Source organism: Vipera berus (assembly GCF_964194415.1).
Source record: "Vipera berus genome assembly, chromosome: 5".
Taxonomy (NCBI): Eukaryota; Metazoa; Chordata; class Lepidosauria; order Squamata; family Viperidae; genus Vipera; species Vipera berus.
In genome coordinates, this window is record NC_138207.1 from 18,110,220 (window position 1) to 18,126,420 (window position 16,201).

Sequence of the window (16,201 nt, forward strand, 5' to 3'; positions counted from 1 at the left end):
CTAACATATGATGCTTGGCCGTATCAGATCTTTCTCCCATTTTCCCCCTCTTAATTATAAAATGCAGTCGTAAGCTATCAAAAGGAAGAAGGAATTACTCATAATTTTACCAAAAAATGAGCAAAAATAATTCCAGCTATTTTTCTGTCATATGGCTGCCTTCTCTCCCATGGGAGAAAAGTAGCCAAGGAATGGTGTTTATCAAAAAATCAACCAACCAAACAAACAAACATGAAAGTCGATAAGCTATTTTTCTTTTTTCCTTATTTTTTATATCACTCTTCACTACACTTGGTAATACCTGTAACTGCTTTTGTAAATAAAATGAAAGGGACGGTAGGGGAAACATTGTTTTTGTCATCTTCATTATTATCATCACCTTCATCACCACTGTTATAATCAACCTCGTTAATCTACAATGTTAACCATGGTTTTAACCTATAGTTAAACCCATTGCTTAAGGCAGGGGTGTCAAACTCAATTTCATTGAGGGCCGCATCAGCATTGCGGTTGCCCTCAAGGGTCCAGGTGGGTATGACCAGGGTGGGCGTGGCTAGAGTGCGTATGGCCTACTGTGTGGGCATGGCCGGCTCTACATCGTTCGCATCAAGGGTGCCTATGGGGGCTTGGGCAGGAGTGGGACAGATCTGAGGGTCTCCGGCAGAAGGAGGGTCTCTGGGCCAGGGCCAAGGCAGTGGGGGCCATTCCCTCACTGTTTCCAGGATGGCTTCACGGGCCGCATGAAACCACTTCGTGGGCCGGATCTGGCCCTCGGGCCTTGTGTTTGACATGTCTGGCTTAAGGTATTAGTTAAACCTATAGCTTAAAGTATTAGTTATTTACAGGCTTGATAACTTTTTATACCTCTTGTCTCTTTATTCCAAATAAACAATTTTTCCATTAAGAAATCAGAATATAAAGGAGAAAGTTAACATGTTTAGCAAACAAGACAAGTGTACATCACAAATGAAAAAAACATAAGTAAATAATTTTAATTACCCTGCCCTATTGAGATGTTTAAAAATGGTTAAACAATGTGTAGATCTTTAGAGCTGATCTTCATAAATATTTTTGTAAGTATAATTATTGAGCCAAAATATTCATGCAAGGACATTCCAAAAAATGTTCACCAGAATTTCAAGAAATCAACCAATCTATCTTTATACCCAGTTTAAGCTGTGGAGTTAGCTTTTTCCATCACTAAAATATGTCAGACTGTGACAGCCCATTGATTCTTAATAGGCATGAGACTTTGTTTTTCCAATGTCTGGCTATTACTAGTTTGACAGCCATCTGGAGGGTAAACTAGCTGTGCAGGAAAATATGTGTAGGTTCAGCAGTTGCCCTATTTGCCTATAAAGTTAGAGAAGGAGGCTACTCTGAAGAGAGAAAAAGAAGCATATACAGAAAATGGGTGAAATAGGGAGACTTTCCTTTGTGTTTCTGTGCTCTCCACTTCTTAAGTAACTTTTCTCTGTGGATCTCATACTTGAAGTAAGTGGAGAAGGGAAAAGTTACTACAGCTATAGAATCAAGATGGTAAGTAAATTGAGGAAATAGAATTGTATCCTGTTCCCTCCTGAGTTCTTTTTATGTCAATAGCAGACTCTCTCCCTTTATAGGTAAATATATGTTTTTGGTTGTTGGTCCTGGTGATTTTTTCTTTGCCAAATCTTGAGAGAGCATGCAACCTACGACAAAGCCAGACTAATAGCTCATTCATTTGTTCCTTTCTTTGGAAACAGTTGTCATTCTTAACAGTTGATTTTTGTCTCTGTCACTTCCTTGACACACCTTGTTAGAAAAGATTGTATCTTAGTCATCGAACAGTTTTATAGCTTTGAGTACACAGGAAGATTCGTGCTGTGTCTTTTCATGATTCTAACCCCCCCCCCGCCCTTTCTCTCAAATACTCTTTGAGGGTTTCAAAGTTGAATGAGTTGCATCATTTTTTTTAAAAAAAAAGGAAGAGGGGAAAAAAGCAGCCTTGTGACAGTTAACTTGAAGCAAGAACAAAGAGGCCATAAAAAAGGTGGAAGCTTGAAAAGATAAGGTATAAATCCTTCTGTGTACACATTGCTCTACAGTTGTCTGATGATTGAAAGGATGGCCTCTTCTTACAAGGTGTGGCAAGGAAGTATAAGCCAAGCTTTTCTTTGCTGTGACCATGACAGCAGGTTTCCAGTCTGAACAATGATCTTTTTATTCCTCTTTATTTATGCCAACATGACAGATAGTCTTCTAAATAACTGTTTAAAAGAAACATACATAGATACAAGACCATAAAACAATAAAGCAAGGACTGTACTCAGCACTGCGTACCATGCCAAGAATCCTGGGAGGTACCAGAGCACAAATTAACTTTCATTTCATATCAAATATAATTAATATGATTATTCTTTCATTATATATTTCAAGTGTCTGAGTGATCCAGATACGAAGGACAAATTGTTATTGAAAGGGAAGCTGTGTATGCATGTTGCACCTGTCAGGAACATCTTAAAATAATTGTGTCTTTTCCCAGGGTTATGCAGTTGCCTCTGAAGTTGATATGCAACCTGGGAAAAGAGGCGTTTCATTTATGTTGATCCTAACAGGTGTGCATTGCTGATATTTAATAATTTAATAATAATCTACTGAAATTGTGAGGCTGCATCCAAGGCATTTTGAGACCATATGTGATCCTGGAATCTAGATTTGTGCACCTCATGTTTGGATTTCTTCTACAGCTAGCCTGCCAAACTTTTGACCCTTCAACTTCTGACCTGCTCATCCTATATGATCATTGTTCCAAGGGTTTGAGGTTGCAATGGGATGGGAAAGACCATTTTTGCAGTAGTAGTCACATAGGTATTGTCTTACTGAAAGCTGAAGGATCAAATATTTAGAGCTGTTCTATCCTTGTTTGCAGACTTTCTTATAGCAGTCAAGGTTATACAGGATACTACTTCTCTAATGTCCTCTTCACAATAACAATCTTTCAAGGTAGATTGGGAGATACAATGATTCAGTGGCTTTTATAACCTAGTACACATACTTGGCATTCAGGATTTAAAGAAAGATGCCATGATATAGCTGAGCATAGATGCCAAAGTTATCTTGATGAAAGATGGCAGTTCAAGGGGAAAAAAGATGTTATAACAACACTACTTTTATTGGCAGTGACAAAGGATTCTATAGAAATCAGGATAAAGAGATGAGAATCTAGATGGTGATTCATTGTACATGGTGCCCATTTATCCATTTACATTTTCTACACCTGACAGGAAGGGTGTGTGACAAATAACAGAGGAAGGTTGTGTTTCGCCGTCACTAAGTTATATACATTATTTCCATATTATTTCCCATCTTAGGTTATATTACCATGAGTCACCTTCCTTAAAAGTGTTTGCAACTAAATGGGAATTCAATAGAAATCTTAAGTGCCATTGTGTTATCTCTGGATAGAAAAAGCCATTAATATGTGTCAGCGTCATCCAGCAGAAATATGACTCTGAACCTTCAGTGCTGGAATGTTCTGGAAAGTTTCTTTTGTGTCCCCTTAGACTTTAATCACAGCACTGTCAAGCAGTATTTCAGGTTTTGATGATATTAAAGGTTTTGGTTTCAACTTCATTCATGAGCATAATCATTTTATTAAGAAGAAGGGAAGGAATGTTACCACAAATAAGTGGTCTTCTTTAATCACACAATTGCCACAGATTGTTTTTCTTTCTTGCATCCACATCCATTGTGAGGGAAAAAAATTCTCATCTTCTCACTCCCGCTGCAGACACATGAGATGACAAATTCCCTTGGCTTGCCTGACATTATTAGATCATATATTGGACTTCTGAAGTGAAGACAGTTAGGACTGAGGTAACAAAATGGGACATGATATCAAGGTAACTAAGTGCAGAAACTAACAGAACAAGGAAGCATTAAGTCCTGGAAGAGACCAGGAAAATGAAAATTATGAGAATATCAAGGAAAGGGCTAACCTCCAAATGTCTCAAAACATTTTTTTTCTTAGAAAATTTCTGAGATGCTTCTTTTCCCTCTCCCATATCAAAAGTCCCAGATTGAAAATTGTCTTTGAATTTCCATCACTTTTATTTTTTTAAAAATAGAGGATCTTAGAGGAGGATGCAAAATGCTCAGCATAAATGAAAGGTGTGGGGACTTGTCAATATTGAGTCAAAGACAGACAGACAGACAGACAGACAGACAGACACACACACACACACACACACACACACACACACACACACGAACGCATACACAGAGCGATTGTGCCTCTAAAGAAATCTGAAAAGATGGCTCTTGTAATTTATTTCTTTACAAATCAAATGGATAATTTTGTGAGGCTCTTTGCTCACGGAAATGAACCTTATGAATCTGTCACAAGAATGAATGTGTGGTAGTTTCTAGTGAAGAACTGGAAAGCCCATTAGGTAAACTTTCAAGCTAAGCTCAGTGCTTGGTGATTTCACAGAAATGCCCATTTAATTTTCCTGGCAACAATATGGAATGGGGCTGTCACTACTTCTTAGATTTTTCCCTTCTTTTCAATAATCATCTTGGAGCGCTTAATAATTTTCTTTTGATTTTCCATTTTATTTCTTCTTTTTTTATTTTGACATTTAAAAACTGGTGCTAAACTAAATGTGGCACAAAGAATGATAGAGGAAAAGAAGTAAACAAGATCAATTGGATCCTTCCTGTGGGTGGATTTAGCCGCATATGTTATCTCTTAGAAATGTTTGCAACATTTGAGATAGAATAGCAGTATATAAAAACAAATTAATTCATTGTGCCAATCCATGTTGTAATTTGTTTAGTTTGGGCTTAGCATACTGTTTGTGGTTTGTAAACCACAGTTTGTGGCTTAACCATTGATGGGAACTCAGCCTGCTATGGTTGATTCAGCAAATTATGATGAAACATACCATGACAATTATTGCACACTGATATTCTTTGGTTCTGATAATGTACAGTTTATTCATATTTAAAATGGAGATTATGCTCAGCATTGTAGAATGAATTTTTAAGATAGAATTACCTGGAAAAATTGGATCAGTACTATGCAATTTTGCTATGGTGCACCTTCTTGTTAAAGGGCAAGCTTTTTTCAGGTTAAAAATAATAAATATTAGAATTAGTGACTTGTGCATTTTTGTCTGGTGTGCTAGTGACCGACTAACATAAAGTAAAAAGAGTCTGCCAAAGAAATCCAAATTCTGTCCATACAAAAGCTAGATTTCCAGTTAATCACAAATACACACACACACACACACGACATATAGGTATGTGTACGTGAATACACACACACACACACACACACACACACACAGACACAGAGATACAGTATATTTGACATTTGCACAATATACTAGTATTGAAATATTTATTTTGCTTGTTTGAGACAGAAAAATAAAATGCCATGTAGAATTTAGAGGTAGTTTTACCTTCTGAGATTACAACAGAGATTTTTTAGATGTTGAAGGAACTGAATCCAATATTTAATAATAAAAAAGAAAACCTATTTTAGAAAATGCTTTTTATCATGTATCATATCTCACAAGTTTTCTATGCTCTCTTAGAACTTCAGGTTCCATGCATTATTTGCCAAAAAATCTTAATCTGTAAATTAAGTATGATATTCCCAAAGGCACTGCTATGTGATGATGTGCTATTTATTTGGGCAAGATTTTTTTCTCTCCTTTTCCAGGATAATAAAAAATAGTGTAAAAACCTTATCACAGGAAATCATCCACGTTTAATGCTCTTTATAGCAGGACTTGTAATTATTTTATTGCTCTTTATGACAGTCCAGACTTCACATTAAATGTTTTGTTTTTAATTGTAGAAGTTTCATGTTTTCTGATAACAGCAAATATGTTGGGTTTGCTGATGAGTATAGAGAGTGATTCACACAAAAAGTGGCATTTATTTTCTCCCAGAGATTCTGATAACTGAATAAAATGAATTGGGTTTACACATTGTATTAAGCTTGTAATGCTTAATCACAGTTTACTGAGCAAACCACACTTGAATGGGTTCATACAAGACACTGAACAGTGTAGATTATTACATTATGGAATGAACAAAATCAGTAGTTGAGCTCATACAGCTTGCTGAACTATAACCAAAAAAATCATATGTGAATCCACTTTTAGAAAAACTTTGGTTAACCATCTTTATATGATAATAATCATTGATATTTCAGTAAGTATTTTATATACATGACCTGAAAACTTATACCATTGCAAATGTATCAATCTTAACTCTTCATTGTATTTGCTGAAAGGATATTTTCCTTACTTTTTTGGAATTTGTCAAATAGTTACTTCTTCAAAAATGTCTGATATAGCCAGATTATAGGATCCATGAAGACATATGTCTAAGTGAAAAAACATACATAGAAAAACGAGTCAATTCATTATGTATATGGAAACTACTGAACAATTTTTAAAATTTCTTTTTATTGTTGTACTGTGGGATAGACAGCATCACCACCAAATGGATTTGTGACTGTCTGACAAACCGTAATCAACAAGTAGTCCTCAATGGTACTACATCCACAAGGAGAGAAGTAAGCAGTGGGGTACCACAAGGCTCCGTCTTAGGTGCAGTACTCTTCAATATCTTCATAAATGTCTTAGATACAGTAAGTGAATAGAAGGGGAACTCATCAAATGTTCAGATTTGCAGGCAGGAATAGCCAACACCCTATAAGACAAGCTCAGGATCCAAAAAGATCTTGACCAACTTGAACAATGGGTCCTATCCAAGAAAATGAAATTTAATGTGGAAAAAACAAGGTTTTAAACCTGGGCAGGAAAAACCAAAGGTACAAGTACAGATTAGGTGAAACCTGGCTCAAAAATAGTAACTGTGAGAGGGACCTTGGAATCCTAGTGGATGACCACTTAAACATGAGCCAGCAGTGTGTGGCAGCAGCAGCAAAAAAAAAGCTAATACAATGCTTGGTTATATAAACAGAGGCATAGAATTAAAATCACATGAAGTATTAGTACTGCTTTATAAAGCCTTAGTAAGGCCACACCTGGAATACTGCATCAAGTTTTGGTCACCACATTACAAAAAAGATGTTGAGACTTTGGAAGAAGTGCAAAGAAGAGCAACTAAGATGATTAAAGGTCTGGGGACTAAAATATATGAAGAACGGTTGCAGGATTTGGGTATGGCCAGTCTAGAGAAAAGAAGGACTAGGGGGCACATGATAGCAGTATTACAGTATTTGAGGGGCTGCCACAAAGAGGAGGGGGTTCAACCTATTTTCCAAAGCACCAGAAGGCAAGACAAGAAACCATGGATGGAAACTAATCAAGGAGAGAAGCAACCTGGAATTAAGGAGAAACTTCCTAACAGTGAAGACAATTAACCAGTGGAACAGCTTGCCTTCAGATTTGGTGGGCGCTTCATCACAAGAGGTTTTTAAGAAGAGACTGGACGGTCATTGTCTGAAATGATATAGGGTCTCTGCTTAACCAGGGGGCTGGACTGGAAGACCTCCAAGGTCTCTTTGAATTCTATTCTGATTCTGAGTTCTAAAATCATCAAGATGCACCACTAGCATTTTTATGCAATCATACCCAAGTCTTTTGAACATTTGTTGCTGAAAGAGCTATACAGTGGCAATCAGTGCCCAATTTTTTTTCCTGAATGACTTTGCCAAAGTCCCTGATGAGGTCCTCCTGTTGCATTTCATGCCATTGGATAGTTCCTCACTCAGTTTCTTGTTTAGTCGAGAAACTGTAAGTGTATAATTTGTTAGAGGCACATGTTGAAGTGCTAGCAGCGTTTCTTGTTCAGGAAGCCTCTTAATGTGGTAATGAAATGCACAAAGCAAAGAGGCTCATCCATATAAATGGGTAATTTAAATAATGAGGAAGGAGGAAGGATGTGGCTCAGTGTCACTACTGATTAATTAGGACATAAAATAAATAACCTGCTTAACAGCATTGGCTGTTTCCACTTGAAGGTACCCTATTAGTGGGAGATGAAGTTAATGCCACTGACAGTCTAATTATGGGTTTGTTAACTGGATACATTATGATATTCTGTTAATTCTTGGGACTTGTTAGTCAGCATGTGACATTATTTCTTTATTTTTAAAATTACTTTGGGGTTTATTTACTCTATTACTTAACAGAATCATCATTTATGAACCAAGGAAGGTTGTTTACTATATTTGTAACTTTTGTCATTTTTAAAATTTCTTATTATGAGAACCTAATCATGAGTATGACCAACAAACTAACTAATTCTGGGAATCTCTTGTTTCTTGTCATTGTTGATGTTAGTCCACCATTGTGTAGCTATGAATAAATGAATTTATTTAATGTGTGGCCACACAGGGAAATGAGGAACAGATGTTAACAATAATTTTTAAAGGTCACAGCTCTTTATTTATCCCCCTTTTAAAAACTGCAAAATTAAATGTATTATTCTATCAGTATAGTTAAAAACCCAATTTTATTTAGGCAAGTATTCCAGAGACACTTCAAATAACATTTCATAAACTGGAACTATTCTAGCAAACAAATTAAGTCTTAATTAAACAGCTACTCACTGGTTTCAACACTGAGAATGTGGGAAATGTAAAATTAAGATCTTGATTAAAAACCATATTACATGCACTATATTCAAATATATTTGGACCTCTCTGTTTCTTGGATGAGTTAGGATAATTTCCTAATTTATTGTTGTTAATCATTCTCTACAAATAGGGTTCTGGATGATATATTTGGTAGTGCCTTGCCAGAATGTGATATGAAAGAACCTTGCCAGCTTGTTTTCTTGTCTTTGTATGAAGAATGCAACGAATAGCTGATCCTCAGAGTTTTGCATAATTTGAGGTGAAAGGTATTTGCAGCTTTGACATCTCTGTAATTTTAGAATGTTGCTCCTTAAAGTCTAATTCATTTGATCCTCTTATGTCCTATTCTTCACGATCTTGTCTGATTATTCTTGATCATTCTACCTTCATTACCTCAGAGATCTAATTCCCAAGAGTCCTATTTAGCTAACTCAATTTATGGCCCTCCCTAAGGATATAATGTACCAGTCAATCTACTGCTGGATAATTCCTAAGCAAATTAATTAGAATATAACACAAATGCATTAGGCACTTTGTTTCATTCAACTAATTTACTACATTTGCAGCATATACACTGCAAACATTTTGCAGTGTTTTTCCACAAAATAGGTTTTAGTCTTTATAACCATGCTTATAAATTCTTGTATTCAGAGATTTGCAATTTTTAATTTTATAAGCACTACTTCACTTAAATAAGACGTCCTCTTTTGGTCCAGCAACTCAAGTTTTACAAAATGCAGTGTTCTTACTTATTGTTTAGTTCAGGGGTGTCAAACTGCCGGCCCATGGGCCGGATGCATCTAGTGAAACCGCGCCCACCCCATTGTCAGCAATGGAAAAAAAGTCGTAATACATCACGACACATCATGTGACATTGCAAGTTTGACAACCCTGGTTTAGTTCATCTGAATTTAGTGCTTGCAAAATATTCCTTAACCAACTTAGCAAATAGGGCATTTAAATTTTTGTAACCCTTTTGATAAAACCAAACCAAAAATCAGTATGCTAAAGGTGAAGATTTTTTTTTCAAAGAGTTGGACTATTAATATTCTAAAGTCCCTTAAAGATCCATCCTCTCTCTTAATGTTCTCTTTAGTTTAATTTTCCTCTAAACCTTTCATTAGAATGGCCACTTGTTTTGCTTTATAAAAAATGTATGGAGGTCCAGTTTGAAATAAAAAATCCACAGAGGGAAAGCAGAAGCCTTGAAATTGTTCATCATAAATAAGAATATAGAACAAGATATTATCTGGTCATTGTGTGACCTCTGATAAAAATATTCTATATCTACATAAATAATTGCAAAGTATAATAACCAATTCTACATTTGAATTTGTGCATATTTTACGATACTTTTCTTATTTCTTTGTTCCTTTCTTGATATATATATAGTACATGTATATTTTATGAAGGGACGCAGTGGCTCAGTGGGTTAGGACACTGAGCTTGTCGATCAGAAGGTCAGCAGTTTGGCGGGTCAAATCCCAAGTGCCGCGTAACAGAGTGAGTGCCTGTTACTCGTCGCAGCTTCTGCCAACCTAGCAGTTTGAAAGCACGTAAAAATGCAAGTAGAAAAATAGGGACCACTACGGTGGGAAGGTAACAGCGTTCCGTGCGCCTTTGGCGTCTAGTCATGCCGGCCACATGACCACGGAGACGTCCTCGGACAAGCGCTGGCTCTTCGGCTTTGACATGGAGATGAGCACCGGCCCCTAGAGTTGGAAACGACTAGCACGCATGCGCGAGGGAAACTTTACCTTTACCTATATTTTATGAATATGTATATTTTCTTTGCTTTTGACAACACAGTGGCATTTTTGTGGCCAAGAAATCATCGGCAGTCCAACTGCAAGTGGTGCTTAGAATTATATTTGTGACAGGTGCTTCCTTATTTGGTTCCTCCTTCTCTTCTTCTCTGCTTAGATCAGATAGTTCTTGTTGCCTCACCTGAGAAAATCCTTCATTGGATTTTTGTTACCTATAATATGAACAGAAAAGATAGGATATTGGAGATGAAACTATATAAAAGTCCATGGTTGGAATACAGGCAGAATCCTGGCAACATGGTAGTGAATTAGATAAAAATATTTTGCTGGAAATGCAGTAGGCAGATAAAAGTTTATTTCTATCTATGGAGAGTTAAACTGACACTATGAAGTTAAATTGACTCACTTTTTTTGTTAAAAAATCCTGTATTCATATGCCTCTCTTTTATTATTTTGGTGAAATGGGACAAAGTTTTGGAAGGGGTCATACAAATTTTTCAAGTGAAACTCTTCTCATAATACATTACAGTGCTTATGATAGGAAATGTTGTAATGGACAGAGAAGACTATTTAAAACAAAAATGTTCTATTGTGCATTCATACATGTTCTGGAATCCAGTAAATTTCTTTGCATTGATAGAGGTAAGCCTGACTATTTTATCCCTATTTCTGATTATGCTCAATATCTGTGGATAATACTTATTCATTAAACACAATCAGAAAGGCTAATGCTAATGTTTATTTTGCCTACTTCTTGTACAAGGGCGAGCATGCTCTAAAAACATTTGTTTAAAAAGAAAGTAGAAACGTCTGATTTCCAAATATTGTCAGGTTCTTCTTGGTTTTTTTTATGAGACATGACATTGTATTTTTAGAATGAAGTCATTCTAGGTTGTTATGATCTAAAAAGTCACTTTGAATTCACATATGAAATAGGACTATCCATCACGTTAACAGTTTAATTACCACAGCATATATATTTTCAGCAAAATGTGTGTGTGGAGCATGTGTAAGTGTGTGTGTGTTGGGGGAAAGTTTATTATTTGTTGTGTATCTTATTACAGATTCGTAGCCTCGGGACAGCAGGACCCGTCAGTAAGGTAGGCCTTGTGGTTAGACATATCAAGATATGAAGTGGATAAGACATGAAGAGTTTGTGCTCTTGGTTGGGGCCAACTCGGTTTTTATGTTGGCTCGAGGCCTTTACCTGTTAAGTTTCCAAGAGCAGAATGGCAACTTGTAAAAGTAATGAAGCATGACGAAGATATTGAAAGGGTTGGCTAAAGGAAAAATGTGATATTTTCTATCTTCTGCAAACCCAGGAAACAGGACTCCAGCTGCTGCATCAAGCCTGGGAAATTGCCATCTTGTTCCCTACCAAGTAAAGGTTGTGAGGTGTATTGTGCTGCATTCTTGGAAAGGATAAAGTAATCAGTGTAGGAGGTTTTCTCCCAATGTCTAAGCATCTAGTTTCCTCATAGCTGATGATTAAGAATTCAGGAAATCAAGTAATTATGTGTGAGGTTGTAGCAAAGAAGGGCAAAGAGCAGAAGCCGTGGTTATGTGGGCTTTTCTTCTTTGTTTTTTTTTAAAGTCATTCAACTGCATACGATGACAAATTCTTTTAAAGCACTGCCACAAGTTTCACAGATACATTTATTTTTAATAAAATTAAAAGGCAGCAATAATTGCTATTGGAAGCAGAAATATAATGGATGAGCACAGCTGTCAAATGCCATGTTTCATGCTATAAATTTAGACATTGTTGGCATTAAGCAAACAGATATCCTGATTTTGCCAGGATAGTTTTGGTAATATGACAGGTGTTCTGGATACATCCGTCCAAAGCAGGAAAATGTTCATTTGAAGTTATAACAGCACAGAAAAAAGTGGCTTATGACTGATTCTCACACTAATGACCATTTCAGCATCCTCTTAGCTGCATGATCAAAATTTGGGGTGCTTGGCAACCAGCATGTATTTACTATAGTTGCAGTGTCCTGAGGTTATAGGATTGCTATTTGCAACCATCTCAGCCAACGTCCAACAAGCAAAGTCAATGGGAAATGCAGGATTCACATAACAACCTGTGATTAGTTAACAACTGCAGTGATTCACCTAACAACAATGGAAATTCTGATCCCAATTGTGGTCATAAGTTGAGGTTTACTTGTATGTGACCACTTGAGTAGGAGTGGGGTACAAAACTTGAGGTGACCACTTGATGGCAGAAAATCATTAGAGTTTTCCATTTCTGTTTGCTGTCGTCCAATGCTTGTCCAAATTCTTACTGCTTTTAAACATTTTTACAGATTCAAGTTCTAATTTAGGTTTTGGATTGACCGGGATGGCAATATAGGAAGCAATAGTCTTAAAAATGGCATCAAGATCTGACTCTCCTGATAGTCAAACTGGGTAGTGATTCAGATTCAATGTAACTAGTATGTTCCCAGGTGTGCGCATAACACCCCACAGGAGTATGTGTAATGTTCAAAAGTTTGCCAACACAGATTTGCTTTTAAGAACTTTGCATATAAGAGCTCCTACTCCTTTGCCACCTTCATAATGCCTGTGTGTAAATTGGGAGGCCATATAAAAGGGACGCAGTGGCTCAGTGGATTAGGACGCTGAGCTTGTCGATCAGAAGATCGGCAGTTTGGTGGGTTGAATCCCAAGTGCCGCGTAACAGAGTGAGCGCCTGTTACTCGTCCCAGCTTCTGCCAACCTAGCAGTTCGAAAGCATGTAAAAAATGCAAGTAGAAAAATAGGGACCACTACGGTGGGGAGGTAACAGCGTTCCGTGCGCCTTTGGCGTCTAGTCATGCCGGCCACATGACCACGGAGACGTCCTCGGACAAGCGCTGGCTTTTCGGCTTGGAAACAGAGATGAGCACCGGCCCCTAGAGTCGGAAACGACTAGCACGCATGTGCGGGGGAACCCTTACCTTTACCTATAAAGATAGATAGATAGATAGATAGATAGATAGATAGATAGATAGATAGATAGACAGACAGACAGACAGACAGACAGATAGAGTATTGTCATGAGCTTGCCCTGCTATAATGAGAGACCAAGGAAAGGTGCTGCTACTTCAAAGTGCTGCTACCTCAAAGAGCTGCTAACAGATACAGAGAGGATGCACACCCCAGATTCAATGTGCCTTGCGTGTTTTGGCTCCAAATATTATCAGTTTTGTTCTCTTTTCATTTCCTGGCTACGTCCTTTTCTGTTTTTTAACTTTCTGTGCAGCTGTTCTTTGATTTATCTTGCTATTCTTTGCCTTTCCTCCTCACTGGAGTAGAATCCTTCTATCCTAACTGACAAGGAAGCTCTGTAATTTGTATAAAGAGTGACCAACTTTAAATGGGAGAGCCTCAGATTTCCAAATTAACAAAAGGACCTGAAATGGGTCCTGAAAGGTTGCAGTTGTTTATTCATTAAAATAGAAGCTCACTTATTCATATTCCAGTGTTCAATACAGAACTATATCCAAAGAATCTAGATGCCTGCCTGCCTGATGATGGTTTGTTTACTGTTTCCAAAAATAAATACTTTTTTTGTTCTGAACTAAAAAATGTTTGGCCTAGCTGCAGTGTAAAGAATGTATGATACTATGCTGCTATGAATATTTTTAGCATTTTTTAGTAAAAGATCATTTTTGTAAAACATTTTAGTAAAAATGTTAATGTATTTTGCTAGTCCATGTATGATATGCCAGACACTAAAGAAATAAGTAAAAGATCTTTTTCATACCTAGATATCATCATCATTTCTAATGCTATTATTGTTCGTAGCCATTTCTGAATATTTCTTTTAAGTATATATTTCAGCCAAGCCATGAAGTGATGCAGAAAATAAGTGTCATGCTGAATTATTTCTTCTGTTCACACTTACAACATCTAATTTAAACTCTGAGTCATATCACTTTGTTTATATTCTGATTTGGTACCAGACAAAATTGTTTCAGTCCAAATATTTTGCAACGATGATATTTTCAAAAGTTTGTGGGAATTGGTCATATCCCATATTTCTTAACAGAGATGAAAGCACAGGCAAATGTAACCTCTCTTGTACCATTTTGTTTGGAATCTTATCAAAATTAATGCCAACTGAATAGTGCAAAGAAAGAGTTGTTACTTAAGTTTAATAAAACCCCTTTTAAAAATATATTAATGCACAAAGAAATCAGTCTGCAGGTCTGAAGGAAATGTGCTTCCATTTAAACTTTTAACTGGAAAAATGTATTGAACAATTCTTTCTCCAAATAGGTTCCATGTTTCATGAATTTTGACATCTATAACTTACACAGAAGCACTAGAACAATAGCTTTAAAATCTGGGTCTAAATTTATAGCTATTTAATCTGAAGCATGAATTTAAAGGACAAAATTTGCAACTGCTAGAAGGAATAACGGCCACCAAGTAAAGAAAGGAAATTTTAAAAGGAAATTGAATAGAAATTGGGAAAGCTGGGTTATCATCAAGGGCTATAGGTTATGGCATCTAAATGTTCCTACAGAATCAGAAGCTGTGTGCTGGTCAAGATTATTTACAGAGTTTATCAAGGAGTTCTTAAGAGGTTCTCTGGAACTCATGGATTTCCCATAGACATTTGTTTGGACTCTGAGCAACATAGTGCTATGCCAGACAAGGCATTTCTTTTACCCACACTGGGTTTTTGTGAAAGACACCAACATTTTGAAGATATAAGGTGGTGCATTGTTATAATGGTACAAAATATGACTTTTTAAATTGTAGCAGTTAACCTTGTAGCAAAACAATCCTCAAATGAGAGTGCCTGTGAAAAGATGATCTGAAAAGTATTTCACGGATCACGGGGCATAGAAAAATACATCTTCCTATAGCCATTAGCATTTAAGACAAACAAAAATATCCCTTCCCTCATGGACAATATTGTTACCTTCCCTGTTGGCAGAAAGTTGCTGAACTTTTCAAGGAAGGATATGATAATATGTGTATGTGTATGTATATTTATATGATTATATGTATATTATATGTATATGTATACAATACACAAACACATATTACGATATAGGTGATATAGATATACTCTAGATATACACACATATACATACACGTGCATATACATACTGCTATAGCGCATACCTTTTCTTTCATAAATCCTATGTTTTGAACATCTATTCAAAATTTTATAGCTAAAGCACAGCATTTTATACAATGTACAGTTGTCACAATCTAAGGATTTCGTGTTATTTTTTTTTACACTGATGCTTTTTATAAAAAAAAATAACAGCAAGAACAGCAGGCTAACATGTTAAACCAAAGAACATGTTTCAGCATTCTAGTACTTTTCTTGAGTAGCTCAACTGCAGGCAAGTAGTGTCTGGGAAATGCACATTATTCTATTGTTCTTTTGAATCACAACATAAGTCTCTGTGATTGGTATGAGGCTTGTTGTGATGTGTTGGTGTCTGTGGGATACCTGCAATTCTTCATTAGTTCTTTCAAAAGGCAATCTCATGGAAATTCAGAAAGGGGAAATTGCTGAGACAAAGTGATATTGTAATAGAAGGGCTTCTTGAAATGCCTACTTTGTTGGCTTGTTTTGAACAATTTAGAGAGCATAAATGAGTTGTTTCTTTATGAAGGAAGGGGTAGAATTAGAAGAAATATCAGCTATATCTTTGTTTAGTTCAGACATGTCAAACACAAGGCCCGGGGGCCGGATGCGGCCCGCGAAGTGGTTTCATGCGGCCCCTGAAGCCATCCTGGAAACAGTGAGGGAACAGCCCCCACTGCCTTGGCCCTGGCCCAGAGACCCTCCTCCTGCCAGAGACCCTCAGATCTG

General features: G+C 36.7%; 1 protein-coding gene across 1 annotated transcript in view; it reads left to right on the top strand.

Moving 5' to 3' along the window:
* MECOM (MDS1 and EVI1 complex locus) overlaps positions 1 to 16,201 on the top strand; it is a 222,172-nt gene that overhangs the window by 11,487 nt on the left and 194,484 nt on the right. The gene's annotated exons all lie outside the window — the stretch shown is intronic.